General features: G+C 48.4%; 1 long non-coding RNA gene across 1 annotated transcript in view; it reads right to left on the bottom strand.

Annotated features, from left to right (window-relative positions):
• Nucleotides 1-2,361: 2,361 nt before the first annotated feature.
• The window catches only part of LOC138357088 (uncharacterized), a 51,464-nt gene continuing 31,435 nt past the window's right edge, over nt 2,362-22,390 (bottom strand). The window contains exon 4 of the long non-coding RNA XR_011224754.1: nt 2,362-2,563. This is a non-coding gene — a long non-coding RNA (uncharacterized lncRNA). The remainder of the gene's footprint in view (nt 2,564-22,390) is intronic.

The following is a 22,390-nucleotide window of genomic DNA, read 5'->3' as shown; positions in this document are numbered from 1 at the left end:
GTGATGTGGTTTCTCTCCTGTATGAATCCTCATGTGTGTTATTAGATTTGATTTCCGTGTAAAGTTTTTTTGACACACTGAACAGTGATATGGTTTCTCTCCTTTATGAATCCTTGTGTGTGTGTTATTAGCCATAATTTATTTTTAAAGTCTTTCAGGCACATTCTACAGTGATATGACTTTTCTCCTGAACGGTCACTTATTTATATTTTGATATTTTTTAAAGTAGTTGTAGTACATTACTACTACTAAAGTAGTAGTAATGTATTTATTTTTTTCTCTAAATGTTTTGTATGCTATTATGCGAGATGTTTTCATAATATAATTTTAAACATTCAACACTGATGACATTTTTCTTTTGAATAAATATTTGTACAGTTTTCTTGATTGTATAAACCTTTACAGCTATTTGATCCAATAAGCAAGTATTATCTAATGAAATATTCTACATTTCATTAGTTAAGTCTTGTAGACAATTATTATTAGTATTTGTCTCCTTTATAAATTGTTGTGTTCTTTATAAATCTTAGTAATATATTTTTTATATAATTTTAAATGCATGAGCTTTTATTTATTACTAAAGCAAATATTGTTAAGAGATGCCAAAAACACTTGGACTGTCGGATACATAAATAATTCAAGTAACTACATAGTAATCAGTATAGAGTAACCAGAATAGAGCACACAGGTTATAGTGTTAACTCTGTTGTCAACAGATGGCATTCAATATCAGATAAGCAATTGGAATAATCTAACTTTTGTAGGAATATAAAGCAATTTAATTACTTGTCAAAGACACAAGAGAATGGAAAAAAGTTACAATATGTAAACCACAGGTATTATTCATAAATAGTAAGATAATATTGTGCTTATTATATTATAAAATGTGCTAGACATAAAATATACTCTACAATATTTCCTGTGAATCAGCAAGTGTAAAAGCAAACATACAAATCTACGTCTCCACATGCGTTCACCAGCAGGAAAGTTAGTGTCCGTGTATAACTTTGTAAACATTACAAACAAATCTTGTGGCAATTTTTTTTTTTAAGATTTAGCAAAATGTCTTTGTATAGGAAAATTAAATATATTATAAATTTATTTATAATTATACTGTTTTATCATACTGTACATATAGCAACAGCAGAGAGGGATGGTTTATTATAAATACAGCCACAGTATTAAGATGTTTCACTACAGAACCTTATTATAAACATCACCACAGAACTATGGGATGTCTTATTATATATATAACCACAGAACTGAGGGATGTCTTATTATAAATATAACCACAGAACTGAGGGATGTCTTATTATATATATGACCACAGAACTATGGGATGTCTTATTATATATATAACCACAGAACTGAGGGATGTCTTATTATATATATAACCACAGAACTGATGGATGTCTTATTATAAATATAACCACAGCACAAGAGTCAGGTACAGTGGACCCTCATGTGGTCTGTCATTTGCAAAAATATATGTATGTGATTTTTACAAGAACTTACTGATCCAATGTACCATGCACATTGTTATTTTTAAATCCCCTATACCATTCATGTAAATATGTAAATAAATAAATAAATTCTGAGCATTAAGAACACTGATATATTATCTTATTTGGAGAGCCTTTTGAGCTTAAGAGCAAATTACCTAAGAAAAAATTCATAATTACTATACAGTATAAAGATTATTTATTTTAAATGCTTTCTCAACATTTACAATGGCTCACATAGGAGAAAAAGTATGTAATGTTTTAAAACTGAAAATATATATTAAACTTTTTTATATTAGAACCTAATTATAAAAATAATTAATTTGAAAATCTTAAAATGTTTTCTTGCCAAACAATAGTATTAAAAACAATACTGTACCACATACACAATGAACTAATAAATACTGAGATTTTAAAATTAATGATACACCAAATTTAATTTAAATACACATTTTCTTTGTTACCATAGTGCATGAGATGTTAATAATGCATGACATATTGATAATACATATAGTCATTCACATGAGTGTGCTGAAGACAGTCTTACCCATCTACATGTAGTATTTCTTACACCATAATGTGTTTCATAATGCTGCTGACAACACGTATGCAGTATATCTGACAGTGTGTGTGGATGCTGACACTGCAGGTATTATTCAATACCACTGGGTCCTGACACTGCAGGTATTATTCAATACCACTGGGTCCTGACACTGCAGGTATTATTCAATACCACTGGGTCCTGACACTGCAGGTATTATTCAATACCACTGGGTCCTGACACTGCAGGTATTATTCAATACCACTGGGTCCTGACACTGCAGGTATTATTCAATACCACTGGGTCCTGACACTGCAGGTATTATTCAATACCACTGGGTCCTGACACTGCAGGTATTATTCAATACCACTGGGTCCTGACACTGCAGGTATTATTCAATACCACTGGGTCCTGACACTGCAGGTATTATTCAATACCACTGGGTCCTGACACTGCAGGTATTATTCAATACCACTGGGTCCTGACACTGCAGGTATTATTCTTCTGGTGACTGTAGGAGCTGTGAAAGAAAGGATTGAGAGATGACCAAGTCGTTTAAAGTCAACAAATACCAAATACAGAATCTTTGAAATCTAGTAAAGATTTCCCAAATAGGATTTTTTTTTAATAATTCCAATACTATAATGGGTCTTTCTCCAAATAAAACAAAGATATACAGTATAGGTAAAATATAGAAGCCAGCAGACTGTAAACAGGTACCAATCCCTGCGCACAGGAATCTTAGCAGATACAGTACATAGAAAAAGGCAAACATAATTCCAATCTACAAAAAAGGTATCCAAGAAGACCCTCTAAATTATAAACCCGTATCATTAACAAGTATGGTAGTTAAAACATTAGAAAAAAATAGCTAACACCAAATGGGTTGATCCATTGTTGTTAACACAACAATGGGTAGAACACCTGGAGAATACAATAATGACATCATAATGGACAGACGGTATGGTTTTCGAACAGGAAGATCCTGTGTAACAAATCTACTTAGTTTTTATGAATCACAGAGATTCTACAGGAAAGAGATGGTTGGCCAACTGTCTATCTGGACCTAAAAGACCAGCATTGATGTAATGAAATGCCATCTTCTGGGTGAGACCAGAGGCTCCCTGGCGCTATCCGGACTGATATGAGTGAATTAGACCGTGGCATCAGCCAAGTGAATGGAGTTCTTAGGCCTAACAGGGACCAGAAACCAGAACCTAGGCCCCCCTCAGAGAGGCACGAGGAGCAATGGCCTATAGAAAGCCTCGTGAGGTTGGAAGCATTCTATGTCTGCCATCGACCAAGACAGGCACCAAAGAAAGGTGGGTACCCCAAAGCAAACCCTATCTGATTAAAAAAAACAGCGTTGAATGTAATGAAACGCCATTTTCTGGGTGAGTCCCAGAGGCTCCCCGGAGCTAGCCATGGCTGATATGGATACCCTAACTATTTTGCATCAGTCGATGTGGGTGGCGTTCTAGGCCTACCGGGGACCATGAGCCAGAACCTGGCCCCCCTCAGAGAGGCATGGCGAGCAATGGTCCATAGAATTGCACATGTGATTTGGAGCATTCTATATCTGCCATCGATCGGGACAGGCACCCAGAAAGGTAAGCGCCACAAAACAAACCCTTATTCTGGTTAACAACAAAAATCGACAAACGAGTGGACAGAACTCCCCCAGGAAAATGAACTAACAAGCATGATGTCACACGAGCCTCGCCGCCGCATGTCTGCGCAACTCCCCCCTCCCCGGGAGGGGGAAGGGGGAGCCCCAGACCCCCGCGCCGGCGATCCCCGCCCCAGTTCTGAGGCTGGATATCAAAACCGCAAAAAAAACGCCGACCGGAGGGCGGGAGGGTGCCGGGGAGCCTCCGGGACTCACCCAGAAAATGGCGTTTCATTACATTCAACGCTGGTTTTCTGGGGGGAGCTCCTACGGCTTCCCGGAGCTTATTCACCAAAGACTACCTAAGAAAACAAGGGGACATACCCGGGAGGCGGTCGGTGAACCACACCTCAACACGAAGTTGAGACAACCCAAGGACCCCTTCGGAAAGCAGCAGGCACATCATTCGTTAGAAAAAGGGAGAACGGCTGCAGACGAAGAGACCTATGACCACGACCACAGGAGCCAAAAACCACTGCGCCTGAGAAGAGCACGAAGCTCTGCCACACGACCCCCAGAGGCCAATGCCAACATAAAAAGAGAGCCGAGGCAAAGCCAACCTGAACCGAAGGAGCCACAACAACCAAGGAGAAGAAAAACAGGAGAGCACCCGGTCCAAAGACCAGAACGGTACAGGCAGTGCGTGAGCAGGCCGGAGGTGAAACAATGCACGAGACAGCCTGTGAAACGGCACAGAAGGAACATCGATACCAAACGCTAGCAGCAGAAACCAAGGTGCCAGACCCAGGAACGGCCCCAAGTGCCTATACATCCTCCGCAAGCCAATCCTATGACAGCCCCAGGAGGGAAAAGAAAATGCAGGACCAAAACCAAAATGCCACAAGCATGCAAGTCCACCGCCACAAGTGCAGCCGACAGGGAAGGATCCCGCATAAGGAGCCGCCCCGCACCAACATCCCGCAGAAGGGCAGGAGCGAAAAGACTCATTAAGAGAAGGAAAATCGCCCTCAGGAAAATGAGTAGCGCCGAGACAGCGCTAAGAGAAGAGATATGAACAGAATAACAAGGCCAAACACCCAGAAACTGCCTGGAATAGGACCCACAAGCCCTAGAAAAGACCAGAGGGAAGCTCAACCGAATGACGACAGACGTACCAGAAAACGGGAAGGAGCAAAACCGTCCCGAACCTTCGAGAACAAAAAGAAGCAAACACAAAGGACGACGGCACAAAAACCCCATCACACCCTAGACCAAAAGTCATGCAGAAACCCCAAGAAGAGGGGGACATGACGGAGAAGGCCCGTCCCGGAAAAAAGGGGCGAAGACCGTAGAAAAGCACCCACCGACAGGACAGAAGCAAAGGGCACAATGGACAAGGAAACCGAGCCCAGGGAGGGGCCGACGGGAGGCACAGAAAAACCCCACACCACAAAACCGCAAGCCCCGCCCAGAGGGGTAGAAATACCCCGGCGGGGACCAACGGGGCCTGAGGCCCCTCACGTTAGCCCCCCCCCCAGCCCCGGGAACCCACCCTGCAGGCCCTGGGGCCGAGCTGTCCCCCCAAAGCCCCAGTGTCCAGAAAAACCCCGGGGCAGCCGTGAAAAACACTAAGGAAGGGAGCCACTAGGCTCTGCAACTTGAACCAAAATCGGATAGGCGAGGGGCGAGACGAAGACCCCAAGCTCATCCCCAGCCAGCTCAACGAGGCGAGGACAACGAGGACAGGACAGAGAATCCAAGGAACATGGAAAAACCAGGCCCGGCACAGCAAGACCGGCAAGGAAGGAGGGCCCCAGAAGGAGCACGGAAGGGCCGAACAAAATGCCACAACCAACCCCAACACGCAGCCGCAGTACCAAAACCGCAGCAGAACGTCACCACACTCCCTGAGGAAGCGACAGAGAAGATAAAGATAAATCGGAACATGAGTGGCACACAAGGGGACACAGGCAGAAACCGAGCACCCAACTGAGCCACAGGGACTGTAGAAGAAACGTGTGCAGTGGAACAGGCAATCGAAGGAACACATTAGGCAGCCCAACTAGGGCTGTCCCCATACACAGCCCCAAGAGCAGAAACAAGAGCGCCCATGAAGCACAGAATCCGCTCGACAGGCGGATCTCCTCTCCAGCCCATGCTGGAGAGGAGAAGGGGAGCAGTGAAGGAGGCTCCCCACCCTAGAATGCAGGGAAAAAACCTTGTGACTTCCCCACAGCGGCGCTCCAGAACACCCCCAAAGCAACGGGGCACGGATTGGATAAAGAAAAGAGCGAGAGGCGAAGCCCCCTGAGATAAATGGATGCAGAACACCACGTGTGCACACCGCCCGGAGCCAAAACAAACTTCCACAGCACATGCGCAGGACGCGAAAGAAAAGTAGCCCAACAAGGCGAGAAGCAGCCCAACCGGCGACAAGCAGCCCAACCGGCGGCAAGGAGCCCAACCGGCGGCAAGGAGCCCAACCGGGGGCAAGGAGCCCAACCGGCGGCAAGGAGCCCAACCGGCGGCAAGGAGCCCAACCGGCGGCAAGGAGCCCAACCGGCGGCAAGGAGCCCAACCGGCGGCAAGGAGCCCAACCGGCGGCAAGGAGCCCAACCGGCGGCAAGGAGCCCAACCGGCGGCAAGGAGCCCAACCGGCGGCAAGGAGCCCAACCGGCGGCAAGGAGCCCAACCGGCGGCAAGGAGCCCAACCGGCGGCAAGGAGCCCAACCGGCGGCAAGGAGCCCAACCGGCGGCAAGGAGCCCAACCGGCGGCAAGGAGCCCAACCGGCTACAAGGAGCCCAAACTGCTACAAGGAGCCCAAACCGCTACAAGGAGCCCAAACCGCTACAAGGAGCCCAAACCACTACAAGGAGCCCAAACCGCTACAAAGGAGCGCAAACAGCTACAAGGAGCCCAAACAGCTACAAGGAACCAGTATGGAGGCAAATTCCAGGACACGCAGGAGGTAAGCCGCAAAGGCCAACCGCACCACAGGCGAAGAGATGCGGGTAGCCGAAAACCTCTGGAAGACGGAACCGAAAAACCACAGGGACACGGAACCGACCCGGGGACAGAACACAAGCCCAAATCGTACGCAGAAGGGGGGAAAGAAAACCCCACTCCTCGCAACAGTAAGCCCCGCTCAGAAGGTCGGAAATCCAGGCGGGGCGCAATGGAGCCCAAGGCCCCCCTCCCCAACCCCAGGAGCCTCTACAACAGGCCCCAGGGCCAAGTCGCCCTCCAAAGCCCCAGCCCCACAAGAAAAAGCCGGGGCAGCCGAGAGAGCTGGAAGAGAAGGGGCCCACTGGTTAGACCCCGGAGCATCGGCTGGAGGAACAGACTCAAATGCCTCCGCAGCTACCCCGGACGGGGCAACCCCCGAAACTGCCCAAGTCTCAGAACCTCTAACCCCGCCCCGACCCCGAAGCCTGCAGATGCGTAGGGGCCGGAAGCAGGAGGGAGAAAAACAAGGGGAAGTGGAAGGAACCAAGGCCGAAGGAACCAAGGCCAAAGCAACCAAAACCCCCAAGTCTGGGTCCCTACACAAAGCGGGGCAGCATCGTGGCGTCCGAGGAAGCGACAAACCCGAGCGCGTTGCAACAACCTACCTCGCAACGCGCGAGCTGCCTGCACCCACGGGAATTCATCAGCAGACTGGGTGAATGGAGTCACGAACAAGCAACAAAGCTCGCAGGACTCAGGGTCGAATGTGTCACCGACCCAACAGGCAGCATGACGGAGGCAAAAAACAAGGAGAGTCACCCTAAGACAAAAGGACAGAGCAACCCTCAACTCGCACAAAGCGAGAGGGGATGCAAGGGTCTCCACTATCGGACCCGAGAGCCCCCGGGGGGTTTCCCAGGGCTCCTAGACTGGGTCTGCTAAGGGTTATCCCAGGCAGGGCACTGCCAACTGGCGCCCCAAACTACCAAGCAAACTGCTAGAGCTGAACCCACGGGACGTGTCCACCCGTGAGGGCAAAGCAGGGGGGTGCCACCACACAAACAAACCTAATATAAGGGGGGGGGGAACACAAGGCAGACCCCCCTACCAAGGTAAACAAGGGAGGAAAACCCCCAAACATTTGGGGCAGCTAAACGCCAAGCAGCAAAAAGCCAACAGAGGTAGACTCAAGGTGATTTGTGGAAGGCAACCCCAAGCCCCAAGGGTGGTACTTACAGGGCACTCAGGGAAGGTGACCCTAAGCACATGCAGGCCGAGTACCTGAGAATACTACTCCCAGCTCACACAACCACCGTAGGAGCAGCACTGCAAACAAGTCACAGCACTGAGACAAGACCGGAGCTGGAGCCACACGACCGTGCATTATCCCATCAGCCGAGGAACTGGGGCGGGGATCGCCGGCGCAGGGGTCTGGGGCTCCCCCTTCCCCCTCCCGGGGAGGGGGGAGTTGTGCAAACATGCGGCGCGGCTCGTGTGACGTCATGCTTGTTAGTTTGTTTTCCTGGGGGAGTTCTGTCCACTCGTTTGTCGATTTTTGTTGTTAACCAGAATAGGGGTTTGTTTTGTGGGGCTTACCTTTCTGGGTGCCTGTCCCGATCGATGGCAGATACAGAATGCTCCAAATCACATGTGCAATTCTATGGGCCATTGCTCCCCGTGCCTCTCTGAGGGGGCTAGGTTCTGGCTCGTGGTCCCCAGTAGGTCTAGAACTCCACCCACATCGACTGATGCAAAATAGTTAGGGTATCCATATCAGCCATGGATAGCTCCGTGGAGCTGTAGGGGCTCCCTCCAGAAATTGCTACTGAAAGCCAAACTGTTGAGAAGAACTCTCCAAACTAAAAACGAACAAGCGAGCATGATGTCACAACCATCTCCGTGCCACTGTCAGTGCAGCTCCCCACTTCTGCAGAAGGGGGAAGGGGGAGCTCCAGACCTCCCACACCGGCTATCACCCCCAAGTTCAGAGGCTGGATGTCAAAAACTGTGAAAAATCTCCGACCGGAGGAAGGGAGGGTTGCCGGGAAGACTCCGGGTCTAACTCAAAAAATGATGTTACATTACATTCAACGCTAGTTTTCTGGGAGAGCCCCTTTGGCTTCCCGGAGCTACTTAACCAAAGATAAAAACAAGAGGGACTTTCCCGGGAGGAGGTCGCCACTCGCTCCAGGGGCACCATGCAAGCGCTCGCTTCCAAGAGAAGCCGGACCTGGGACAAAGAAGTCATCCGAAAACAGGAGCAATAGACCCAGAGGTTCAGATGGAACAAGCCCAGAATGTACCGCAAGTCCGCACAGTCTCGTTTCAGAACCGGAAACAGGCGGGAATCCGACCTGAGGGATGAGGACTTTTGTCCACACCCAAGCAAACCCACTCCAAGATGACCCAACAGAGAGAGAGAGAGCCTGCCCTGCCAGCTCCAAGCCCCCCGAAGAAGGAGGGGCCACCCAATGCCACTGCAAGCCGCATGAAGAGACCCGAAAAGCCGACAAATCGTGGGACCAGGCGTGAGCAAACTGTACGAACCTCTCCCCCCCAATTGCCTCGTCAATAGGATGACCAACGAAAGGGCCGAAGCCCCTTATGAAAAGCCGATAGATGAGCAGAGCAATTACCGCTCCAACCAGACGTCGTCGGCCCGGAAGGCTGTTGCGACTCTGAAAATGGCACCACTGGCATACCACGACAAGAGGAACCTCGAGCCCTGGGGCATGACCCTTTTGGGAAGAAACCCCACGGGCCCCCCTAAGAACCAAAAAGTCCAAGATGGGATGACAAATAGAAACCTCCGTTTGCAGAAACTGCACCATCGCATACTCTGCAAACAGAAAGGACAAAATGGGGATAGAAAACCTAAGAGCCAGAGCTCAAGCGGATTCTAAGGATTGAGCGAGCACCGCCTGATGGCACCCAAAACGAGAAGCAAAAAATAGACACACAGCCTCCCTCAGGATCGGCACAAACAGCTTCAACAAGGCAGCCGATGCCCGCACCACTGCGACCAACGCACCAGAACTAGGATCAGCAACCAACGTCTCCATGTCCTCCTTAAGCCAGTCCGAAGACAGCTTGAGAAGGGAAAAGAAACGCAAGACCGAAGCCTAATGGTTACAGATGAGTAAGTCCTCAGCAACCAGGGTAGCCGAAAGGAAGGGAACCTGCACGCGAAGCTACACAGGCTGACATCCCAAAGAAGGACAGGGATGTCCGTGACACTGCTACAAACAAGCAATGAAGCGTTCAATCTCGCCCCCCGGGTAAATCTGAACAACTGTCAGGGCCTCTCGCCACTGAAGCATGTGGGACCGACAGAACGTATGCCATACTGCCATTGAAAATACAGGCTATTTTGCCAAAGAGGACGACTCCGGAACCTCGTAACGCACCCAGTAAGGAAAGGAAAAACCGATCACAAATGAGGCAGAATCCATTATCGAGGCACAATCCAGGTCGTGCAAGAGATGGCCTCGAGCCACAATGGCCTCCCGCACCTAATGGGGCACGATGCGGGAAGCCGAAAACCTTCGGAAGCGAGGAACAGAAGTACCAGAGGGATCCCGGGGAGGGGTTGATGCTATATCAAAATCGTATAGGGAGGGAGAGGATAAGAAAACCCCACCCCCCTGCAACAACAAGCCTCGCTCATAGGGTACCAACACCCAAGCGGGGTCAAATGGAGCCCAAGCCCCCCCAAGTCAACCCCCTCCCTTGCCTCGGGAACCTCCACATTAGGACCCGGGGCCGAGTCGTCCTGCAAATCCTGTGCCTCAAGAGATAAGGCAGAGTCCACCGGAAAAGTTGGAACAAACAGGGCCCACTGGTCACACCCAGAAGCACCGGCTGGAGAAAAAGGCTCGAATGCCTCCGTCATCACACCAGAAGGAGCATCCCCTGAAACTGCCCGAATCTCACCACCAACTAAACCCTGCCCTGACTCTGAAACCCTTAAACACTTCAGAACTGGGTGCAGAGGGTCGAAGAACAGCAGGGGAAGGACAAGGGAGGCTTGGACGAAACAAAGTTGAGGCGATAACAACCACAAGTTCGAATCCCTATATGCAAAACTGGGCAGGCTCGGGGCATCCGGGTTAGTAACCAACCCAGCGCACTGCAGCAACCTAAAACATGCATGCAACGCCGAAGCTGCCTGCACCCGAGTATTAAGATCAGTGGATTGGATGAACTGGAGTACAAGCAAGGAACACCACTCGCAGGACTCCGGGTTAAAGGTGTCACGGACCCAACAGGCAGCATGAGGGAGGCACAAATTGGTGATTGTCATCCTGAGACAAGGGGACAGAGCAACCCTCAAACTCACACGAAGTGAGATGGGACCCAGAGGATGCATCCATCGGACCACGGTGCCCTAAAGGAGGTTTCCAGGGCCCTTACATGCTCTGCTAAGGGAAGCCCAGGCAAGATACTGATAACTGGCACCCCAAACTATCCAGCGAACTACTAACAGTTGAACCCTTGGGAGGTGTACACTCACAGGGACCTAGTAGGACCACCAATTTATATAGAAGGGGTACCAACACCAAGGGGCAGACCCCCACCAGGCAGGAAACAAAAATAAAAGAAAACCCCTGCATGAGGGACAACGACCCGGTGAAAACTAGCTGCACAGTACCTTGCGCCCCTACCAGTGACAAAACAAGTGGTGCAAGAAACACCCCAGCTGACACCAAGGCAATTAAGCAATTACCGAGAAGCAAAAGATTCTACAGAGGCAGACCCCAAGCGACTTGTGGAAGATAACCCCAAGCCACAAGGGCAATACCTACTGGGCACCTAGGGAAAGGAACCCTAGGCATATGCAGCCCCGAGTACTTGTGAAATTACTCCTGGTTCACACACCACCACAGAACAGGACCACACCACAAGGCACAGCACTGGAAATGACTTGAGCTCGATCAGGGCATTAGTCAATGGAGTTCAGCCTACCGGGGACCATGAACCAGAACCTGGCCCCCTCAGAGAGGTACAGGGAGGAATGGCCCTGGCAAACACCCCATGGTTGGGGGTTATCTGCCATCCAATGGGGTTAGGCACCCAGAAAAGTAGGCATAACAAAACAGACCCCACATGGTAAGAAAACTGCAACCAAAAACCGGAGAGGCAAAACACCCACCAGCCCCAAGATAACAAGGGAAACAAGCAAACATCACACTTTGCCGTCGCACCACTCGTAAGCACAGCCATCCCCTCCCCGAGAGGGTGATGGGGGAGCCCCGGACCCCTTGTGCTGGCTACCTAGCAATCCAGTTCGGAAGCTAAGCATCCAAACAATGAGAAAAAAAAAAAACATCAGCAGGAGGGAGGGAGGGAGGGTGACTGGGAGCCTCCAGGGATCACTGAGAACTTTTCGACCTCCAAAAGCACTGCGCCTGAATATTGACCCAAGAAATGGCAAACACGGCAGCCAAAGCAGCAAACTTCCTAATGTCATGGCCGTGCGGACAGATAGCAGGCTGGCTAGACTTAACCACCATGCTGTACGGCCATAATAAAGGACAATTCTGTGGTGAGCCGAAAATAAATTCTGCACAAAAAATTATTTTCTCTTGTTAAATTGTAGCCTCTGATCACGGCAAAATAAAATTAAATATTGTACGTGACATACTATAGTCATGATGGAGCTGAGAAGTTGAGCAAATAATGGGCGCTGAGCGATAAAGCTCTCAGGGTCACTAGCAGACGCCACCTCACTCCCTCTTTCACCAACACCTCTCTCGGCAACATTCCTTCTCCCAACATACTCCTTTTGCTGTTATTACACTATATACACACACATCATATACAGTATAAGAATCTACATTTGTTTTCAACATAGCGAACCACTAAGCTGGTATGCTGAGTTCAGACAATAACAGGCTGCCACGCAGAATCAGTAGACGACGCTACCTCCCTCCCTCCCTCACCAAGATTACTCCTCCCACCATACTGCCAACAGGGCTAATTATCACCACAATCCTGCTATTATCAGAATCCTGGTCACTAAATCCTGTAAATTAATAATTTTCCACAAGTTTATTCTGTAAAGGAACATGAGAATTCATTTCAACATTCTAAGATGGACCAAACAATGGTAGGGTGCTGTGGCTACCTGCATAGTGCTTTGAACATCTTGAACAGAACATGAGAACATAAGAATAACGGTAACTGCAGAAGGCCTATTGGCCCATATGAGGCAGCTCCTATTTATAACCTCCCACTCATATACATGTCCAACCTATCCCACAACAGCATTGTGTTCACTGATATCTGGAAATTGTACACAGTCTTTATCACAGTCAGGCTCCTCTCTAATACTATCATGGCTAAATAATACCAGTTACATATATATTTTTACAATTTTAGGCGATGCTGTGGTCACAAGCTGAACAGCGATGCTGTTGCCTCATGCTGTACTCACCTAATTGTACTCACCTAATTGTGCTTGCGGGGGTCGAGCTCTGGCTCTATGGTCCCGCCTCTCAACCGTCAATCAACAGGTGTACAGGTTCCTGAGCCTATTGGGCTCTATCATATCTACACTTGAAACTGTGAATGGAGTCAGCTTCCACCACCTCACTTCCTAATGCATTCCATTTGTCAACCACTCTGACACTAAAAATGTTCTTTCTAATATCTCTGTGGCTTATTTGGGCACTCAGTTTCCACCTGTGTCCCCTAGTGTGTGTGCCCCTTGTGTTAAATAGCCTGTCTTTATCTACCCTATCAATTCCCTTGGGAATCTTGAATGTGGTGATCATGTCCTCCCTAACTCTTGTGTCTTCCAGCGAAGTGAGGTTTAATTCCGTACCTCTCCTCGTAGCTCATACCTCTCAGCTCGGGTACTAGTCTGGTGGCAAACTGAGTGCCAACCTTGGTTGCTAACTCAGTACTGAGGCTCTCACACTTAAGAACCATTTTCTTTAAAAATGGGGTCTGTTTAAAGGAGTCCTGAGACACAGGATGTGAGCCTCGTATACCCGCAGAACTTTTGAATCGCTCCCTATACCTAAGAGCGCCACTCTGCGCACCCCCGATCTAACCCCCAATCTGGTGCTCTGCGTACCCTCAATCTAATGCCTCAAGGCACTCTGCACAGTGCGGTGGTTAACCCTTAAATTGCACAACACTTTATATGACATGTTGAGTAATTGACGCACGACTGCGCAATATGACGTTTTGGAGTACTAACCGCTATTTAAACTGAAGTTTAAATAAAAATAATATAACTCCATAAAAAATATGGAGTACTATTTAAACGGCCCACAGATACAAGGGGTTCACATCACCTTCTGCAGGGCTCTTGTAAACAGACGCCATTTAAAAAAAATTGTCGGCAACATTCCCGGGTGTGGGGGCCTCAGTACTGAGTGAGCCACCAGGGCTGGCACAAGCAGCATGAGCTCACAACACTGCTGTTCAGCTTGTGACCACAGCTTCACCTAAAAATGTCAAAAATATATGTAACTGGTATTATTTAGCAATGATAGTATTACAGAAGACCCCTGACTGTGATAAAAATTACTAGGATTCTGACAATAGCAGGATTGGTGTGATAATTTGTGCTGTGCTGTGAGATGAGTAATGTTGCGGGTGGGAGGGCTGAAGCATCGACTGCCGAATCTGTGTGGCCACCTGTTGCTGTCTGCACTTACTATACCAGCATAGTGGTTTGCTATGGTGAACAAAACATGCAGATACTTATATATAATGTCTGTATATAGTGAATAAAAGCAAACAGTATAGTGGGAGGAGAATTTTGGTGAAGGAGTGAGTGGCAGCCAGTGGCTGGCTGGTGTGCCGGCCACTCCTTGCTGCTTTTTGACTCAGCATACCAACTTAGTGGTTTGTTATGGTAAAACACACATGTAGATACAGTATCGACTATTTAACAGTCTCTTATTTACCAATCTGCCGGTTCCATTGACCGGTTTGGGAGTTCCGGTATCTGGAACCTCATATACCGGTCTGGCGGTCGATATTGGGTTTGTTTCGGTATCGGCGGGCCCTCTCATGGCAACGGGCCATCAACCTTGAAGGTATTGAGGGAGGGATGGGAGGTAGTGATTGATGGAAGGAGGCATTGAGGGGGAGAGGCAGGGAGGGATAGAAGCAGTGAGGGAGGGAGAGTGTTGGTACATCTAAGCTTGTATGGTGAGTAAAGGCACAGAGATGTAGCTACTCACACAGTCAGCTGGTGGCGGCCGCCCTCACGGCCAGACGCACTAATATTTCTCCTACAACAATACTGTTTGTGGTGTTATTACGCTATATACACACATTATATATAAATATCTACCTGTTTTATTCACCATACTTGTACAAGTAAACTGGTATGGTGCCCAAAGACCATCGTGGTCATCAGTAAACAACATGATAAGTCCTGCAGACGACGCTCCACCCTCACCAAAATGGCGGCTCCCAACCTCCTACTCTCGCTGTTATCTCACACTATACACACGTTATATATAAGTATCTACATTTGTGTTCACCATAGCGAACCACTAAGCTGGTATGGTGAGTGCAGTCAATAAAAGGTGGCCACACACACTCAAAAGACAACGCCACCATCCTCCCTCCCACAGCATTATTCCTCCCTCCGTGGCGCACAGCGCCAAATATCACCACAATCCTGTTATTATCAGAACCCTGGTCAGTTTTATCACAGTCAGGGGTCTTCTGTAATAATATCATCGCTACATAATAGCATGAACAAGTATATTATGGCATTTTTAGGCGATGCTGTAGTCACAAGCTGAACAGCAGTGCTGTGAGCTCATGCTGCGTGCGTCAGGCTTGGTAGCTGACTCAATACTGAGGCCCCTAACACCCGGGAGTTTGGCCCACGATTTTTTTTTTAAATGGCGTCTGTTTACAAGAGCCCTGATGAAGGTGTGGTGAACCCTGTGTATCCGCGGGCCGTTTAAATCTTGCGTAGGACTCCAAAGCATCACATGATGCGATGCACAATTTACTGCAAGTTGGTCAAAGCATCATATGATGCGATGCGCAATTGAAGGGTTATGGAAACTTCAGTCTGTGCACATTGCTTTTAGGAAACTTATTTATTTGTTATTACATAATTACTAGTACTTATTTCATTTGTTTTTGGCAATGATTAATTGTTCTAAAATTAATAGTAATTCCTGTAACCAGGTGGTCCCTCCCGACGCTCCCCTCCCACCCTCCCGACACCACCCACCCACCCCACCACCTCCTTCACCATGCATCTATAGAGCCACAGGCAGACGGGATTAATACAGTACGAATTTTTATCCGGCCAAACCAGCTTTTATCCAGTTCCTGTGGCCATTTTAGCCGGATATTGAGAAAACTTTATCCGGTCACAATTTTGGCCGTATAAGGGCGTTTTCCGGATGTTCAAATCCCGGATAATCACGGGGTTACAGTATATACATACACACACTGTATATACCCATGTACATGTGTGTTCCCCATAGCGAACCACGAAGTTAGTATGGCGAGCAAAACAAGAGTGGCTGCCACACAGAGAGGGTACCTGAATTCTCTCCCTCCCTCCCTCACCACAATTCTTCCTTCCACAATACTACGCTCAATGCTAATTATAATCACAATCCTGATCACAAATTCCTGTAAATGAATAATTGACCACAAGTTTATTTTGAAAAGGAACCTAAAAAGTCGTTTGAAGATTCCTGGATGGACGAAATAATGCTGTGGTGCTGTGGCTAGTGCTGTGAACATCGTGAACAGCATTGAATCACTGATATTTGAACATTGTACCCAGTCATTATCACACTCAGGCTCTTCTATAATACTATCATGGCTAAATAATACAAGTTATATATATATTATGACATTATTAGGCGATGCTGTGGTCACACGCTGAACAGCAGTGCTGTGCGCTCATGCTACGAGCACCAGCCTTGGTTGCTCACTCACTACTGAGGCTCCCACACCTGAGAATGTGGACCACGATTTTTTTTAAAGATGGCGTCTGTTTACAAGAGCCCTGAGGAAGCTGATGTGAACCCCATGTAGCCGCGGGAGTTTTGAATGGAACGTGAAAAATACAAATACCCGGAGGCACGTTGCGCACCTGAAGCCTGGGCCTGCAGGCGCATTGCGCAGTTAAAGGGTTAAAGAGTTTGCAGAGGCTGAGGGATACCTACTGCAACAAGATTTTAATTGTGATGAAACAGGACTGTTCTGGAAAAGATTGCCTAAGAGGACATACATTACCAAGGAGGAAAAATCCTTGCCCAGACACAAGCCTATAAAAGATAGGGTTACGCTTGTGCTGTGTTCAAATGCAAGTGGCGATTTGAAAATTAAACCCTTGCTAGTGTATTATTCTGGAAATCCAAGGGTTTCAAACAGTATAAAGTGCAGAAACACCAAATGTGTGAGATGTGGAAGGCTAACAAAAGGGCACAGAGTGACTAAGATTTTTTTTCGGAGTGGGTGAATGAAGTGGTGTGCCCTACCATAGGAAAATATCTGCAGGAGAAAGGTTTGCCACTCAAGGCCCTGTTTCTCCTCGACAATGCTCCTGCTCATCCTCCAGGATTGGAAGATGAATTGATGCACAGATGCAGTAAATTTCTCACAATAAAGTTCCTTCCTCCTAACACCACCACTCTAATTCAGCCTGTGGACCAGAAAATCATAGCGAATTTTAAGAAACTGTATAAAAGGGCACTTTTCCGGAAATGTTTTGAAGTGACTGAAGCCACAAACCTCACTCTCAAAGAGTTCTGGAAAGACCATTTTAACATTTGTAGTTCTTTAAAACTCGTTGACAAAGCCTGGCAAGAAGTGACTCAAAGAACCCTGATCTCTGGCTGGAGAAAATTGTGGCCTGAATGTGTGACAGAACTAGACTTTGAGGGGTTTGAGCCTGTAAATGATGTGCCTATTGTTCAGGAAATAGTTACTCTGGGCCAGCAAATGGGCTTGGAATTGAACGATGATGATGTGGAGGAGTTAGTGGAAGAACACAATGAAGAACTGACCACCAAAGAACTCCAAGCCCTTCAAACGGAACAGCAAGAAGACTCAGCCGAGGATGTTTCTTCAGTGGAGGAGGATGAGGCAGTAGCGAATGTCCTTTCTGCAGAAATTAAGAAGGTGTGTCAGATGTGGGAAGAGATGCAAACTTTTATTGAAAAGACTCACCCAGAGAAAGCTGTAATAGGCCTTAATCTTTTCAATGACAATGTGATGCCTTACTACAGAGACAGCTTGCGAAGAAGGGAAAAACAAGCTTCCATGGACAGATTTGAGAAAATCGAGCAGTGAGCCACAACCAGGACCTAGTGGTATGCAGGCAAATGTGCCAGGGAGTGCACACCAGAAAGGTCCTCACTGCCTGATGTTATAATGGAAGGGGACTTCCCTTCCAAACAGTAACACCTCTCCTCCTCCCACCTCCTCACCATACCTGGTTGATACCTGGTTATGGGGTTCTGGGAGTTCATCTACTCCCCAAGCCCGGCCCGAGGCCAGGCTTGACTTGTGAGAGTTTGGTCCACTAGGCTGTTGCTTGGAGCGGCCCGCAGGCCCACATACCCACCACAGCCCGGTTGGTCTGGCACTCCTTGGAGGAATAAATCTAGTTTCCTCTTGAAAATGTCCACGGTTGTTCCGGCAATATTTCTTATGCTTGCTGGGAGGACGTTGAACAACCGCGGACCTCTGATGTTTATACAGTGTTCTCTGATTGTGCCTATGGCACCTCTGCTCTTCACTGGTTCTATTCTACATTTTCTTCCATATCGTTCACTCCAGTACGTTGTTATTTTTCTGTGTAGATTTGGTACTTGGCCCTCCAGTATCTTCCAGGTGTATATTATTTGATATCTCTCTCGTCTTCTTTCTAGTGAGTACATTTGGAGGGCTTTGAGACGATCCCAATAATTTAGGTGCTTTATTGCGTCTATGCGTGCCGTATATGTTCTCTGTATTCTCTCTATTTCAGCAATCTCTCCTGCTCTGAAGGGGGAAGTGAGTACTGAGCAGTACTCAAGACGGGACAACACAAGTGCCTTGAAGAGTACAACCACTGTGATGGGATCCCTGGATTTGAAAGTTCTCGTAATCCATCCTATCATTTTTCTGGCTGTCGCAATATTTGCTTGGTTATGATCCTTAAACGTTAGGTCGTCAGTCATTATTATTCCCAAATCCTTTACATGCTGTTTTCCTACTATGGGTACATTTGATTGTGTTTTGTACTCTGTATTATGTTTAAGGTCCTCATTTTTACCGTACCTGAGTACCTGGAATTTATCACTGTTAAACATCATGTTATTTTCTGATGCCCAGTCGAAAACTTTATTAATATCAGCTTGAAGTTTTTCAATGTCTTCAGCCAAGGTAATTTTCATACTGATTTTTGTGTCATCTGCAAAGGATGATACGAAGCTGTGACTTGTATTTTTGTCTATATCTGATATGGGAATAAGGAAAAGCAGCGGTGCAAGGACTGTACCCTGAGGTACAGAGCTTTTAACTGCACTTGGACTAGATTTTATATGGTTGACCGTTACTCGCTGAGTCCTGTTTGACTGAAAACTGAGTATCCTACGTCCTACTTTACCGGTTATTCCCATTGACTTCATTTTGTGTGCTATCACGCCATGGTCACATTTATCGAAAGCCTTTGCGAAGTCCGTGTATATCACATCAGCATTCTGATTTTCTTCTAATGCCTCAGTGACTTTGTCGTAGTGCTCAAGTAGCTGTGAGAGGCACGATCTTCCCGCTCAAAATCCATGTTGGCCTGGGTTGTGAAGGTCATTGGTCTCCATGAAATTGGTGACCTGACTCCTAATCACTTTCTCAAATACTTTTATGATGTGCGATGTTAGTGCAACTGGTCTATAATTCTTTGCCAATGCTTTGCTCCCTCCCTTGTGTAGAGGGGCTATGTCTGCTACTTTAAGTGCATCTGGTATCTCCCCCGTGTCCAAGCTCTTCCTCCACACTATACTGAGTGCCTGTGCTACCGGCACTTTGCATTTCTTTATAAATATTGAATTCCATGAGTCTGGACCTGGGGCCGAGTGCATGGGCATGTTTTCAATTTCTCTTTCAAAATTTAGTGCGCTCATGTTTATATCAGTTATATTTACAGGGGTTTGAATATCCCGCATAAAGAAATTGTCTGGATCTTCCACCTTCATGTTGTTTATTGGAGTGCTAAACATGTCCTCATACTGCTTTTTTAGGATTTCAATAATTTCTTTGTCATCCTCCATGTATGAACCTTCACTTGCACGAATAGGTCCAATACTAGCAGTGGTTTTTGCTTTTGATTTTGATAAGGAGCCGCCCCGCGCCAACATCCCGCAGAAGGGCAGGAGCGAAAAGACTCATTAGGAGGAGCAAAATCGCTCCCAGGAAAACTAGGAGCACCGAGACAGTGTGAAGAGAAGAGATATTCACAAAAGAACAAAAAGGCCAACACCCAGACGCTGCTGGGAAAAGGACCCACAAGCCCTAGAAAGGACCGGAGGGAAGCTCAACCAAATGACGACAGACGCACCAGAAAAAGGGAAGGAGCAAAACAGTCACGAACCTTCGAGAACAAAAAGAAGCAAACACAAAGGACGAAGGCCCCAAAACCCCGTCGCACCTGAGACCAAAAGTCATGCAGAAACCCCAAGAAGAGGGAGACATGACGGAAGAAGGCCCGTCCCGGAAAAAGGGGCGAAGATCGTAGAAAAGCACCTACCGACAGGACGGAAACAACGGGTACAACAGACAAGGAAACCAAGCCCAGGGAGGGGCCGACGCCCACAAAGCACGTGCCGAGAGGGGGAACGGACAACCCCACACCACAAAACTGCAAGTCACCCCCAGAGGGTTAGAAACACCCCGGCGGGGACCAACGGGGCCTGAGGCCTCTCACGTGAGCCCCACCCCAGCCCCGGGAACCCACCCTGCAGGCCCCGGGGCCGAGCTATCCCCTCAAAGCCCCAGCGTCAAGAAAACCCCGGGGCAGCAATGAAAAACACGAAGGAAGGGAGCCCACTAGGCTCTGGAACTTGAACCGAAACCGGAGGATAGGCGAGGGGCGAGATGAAGACCCCAAGCTCATCCCCAGCCAGCACAATGAGGCGAGGACAAGACAGTGAAACCAAGGAACCTGGAAAAACCAGGCCCAGCACGGCAAGACCGGCAAGGAAGGAGAGCCCCAGAGGGAGCACGGAAGGGCCGAACATAACGCCACAACCAACCCCGACACGCAGCTGCAGTACCAAAACCGCAGCAAAACGTCACCACACTCCCCGAGGAAGCAACAGAGAAGATAGATAAAATGTACACGAGTGGCACACAAGGGGACATAGGCGGAAACCGAGCACCCAACTGCGCCACAGGGATGGTAGAAGAAACGTGTGCAGTGTAACAGGCAATCAAAGGAACACATTAGGCAGCCCAACATGGGCTGACCCTATACACAGCCCCAAGAGCAGAGATGAGAGTGCCCAAGAAACACAGAATCTGCCCGACAGGCAGAACCCAAAATGCAAACACAAGGAGGCGAACACAAAACCTCCGACACAGGAAAAACGTACTACCAAACAGGCACCCCCACCGTTGCACTGCGGAACAAGGTGGAGGCGGGGCCCCGAACTCAAGCAAGGTTAGACAAGCATAGGAGAGGGGCAGGAGGAGTACAGGCAGGAACCGCCTCTGAAGGGACAAGAGGCCACCTGCAGACACCCGTGAACCGAGGAAGGAATCAGGTGGAGAACAAGAGCTGCCCAGTATGGGCTAATAGCCCTGCAGTAGGCACCTCGGGTGATACGGTCCACGTTCTCAAGTACGTATGTACACCCATTCCTACTCCCAAAAACAAAAACAGCGTCAGGATGAAGAAGACGCCAAAACCGCACCAACTCACCTGCAGAACATAGGCCCTGAAGGGCCATGACGCAAGCGTTCGAGTCCGTATCCGCCGGAGGCGGCCAGTGCGCCCACGCTGGAGAGGATGGGAGCAGCGAAGGAGGCTCCCCACCCTAGAATGCAGGGAAAAACCTCATGAATTCCACACAGCGGCACCCCAGAACACCCCCAAAGCAACGGGACACAGATGGAAATAAGAAAAGAACGAGAGGCGAAGCCCCCCCGAGAGAATTGGAGCAGAACACGTGTGCACACCGCCCAGAACCAAAACAAACTCCCACGGCGCATGCGCAGGACGCGAAAGACAGTAGCCCAACCAGGCGAGAAGAAGCCCAACCAGGCGCGAAGTAGCCCAACCAGGCGCGAAGTAGCCCAACCAGGCGCGAAGTAGCCCAACAAGGCGAGAAGTAGCCCAATAAAGCGAGAAGTAGCCCAATAAAGCGAGAAGTAGCCCAACAAGGCGAGAAGTAGCCCAACCGGCTACAAGGAGCCCAACCGGCCACAAAGGTGCCCAAACGGCCACAAACGAGCCCAAACGGCTACAAAGGAGCCCAAACGGCGACAAGGAGCCCAAACGGCTACAAGGAGCCCAAACGGCTACAAGGAGCCCAAACGGCTACAAGGAGCCCAAACGGCTACAAGGAGCCCAAACGGCTACAAGGAGCCCAACCTGTCCAGAACAGAAGGAACCAGTATGGAGGCAAACTCCGGGACACGCAGGAGGAAGCCGCAAAGGCCAACCGCACCGCAGGCGAAGAGATGCGGGTAACTGAAAACGTCCTGAAGACGGAACCGAAGAAACCACAGGGACACGGAACCGAACCCGGGGAGGAGCAGAACCCAAGCCCAAATCGTATGCAGAGGGGGGAAAGAAAACCCCA

This window comes from Procambarus clarkii, chromosome 76 (genome assembly GCF_040958095.1).
Source record: "Procambarus clarkii isolate CNS0578487 chromosome 76, FALCON_Pclarkii_2.0, whole genome shotgun sequence".
Classification (NCBI taxonomy): Eukaryota; Metazoa; Arthropoda; class Malacostraca; order Decapoda; family Cambaridae; genus Procambarus; species Procambarus clarkii.
Note: the sequence above shows the minus strand (reverse complement) of the source record. Positions and strands in the feature narration are given on the sequence as shown.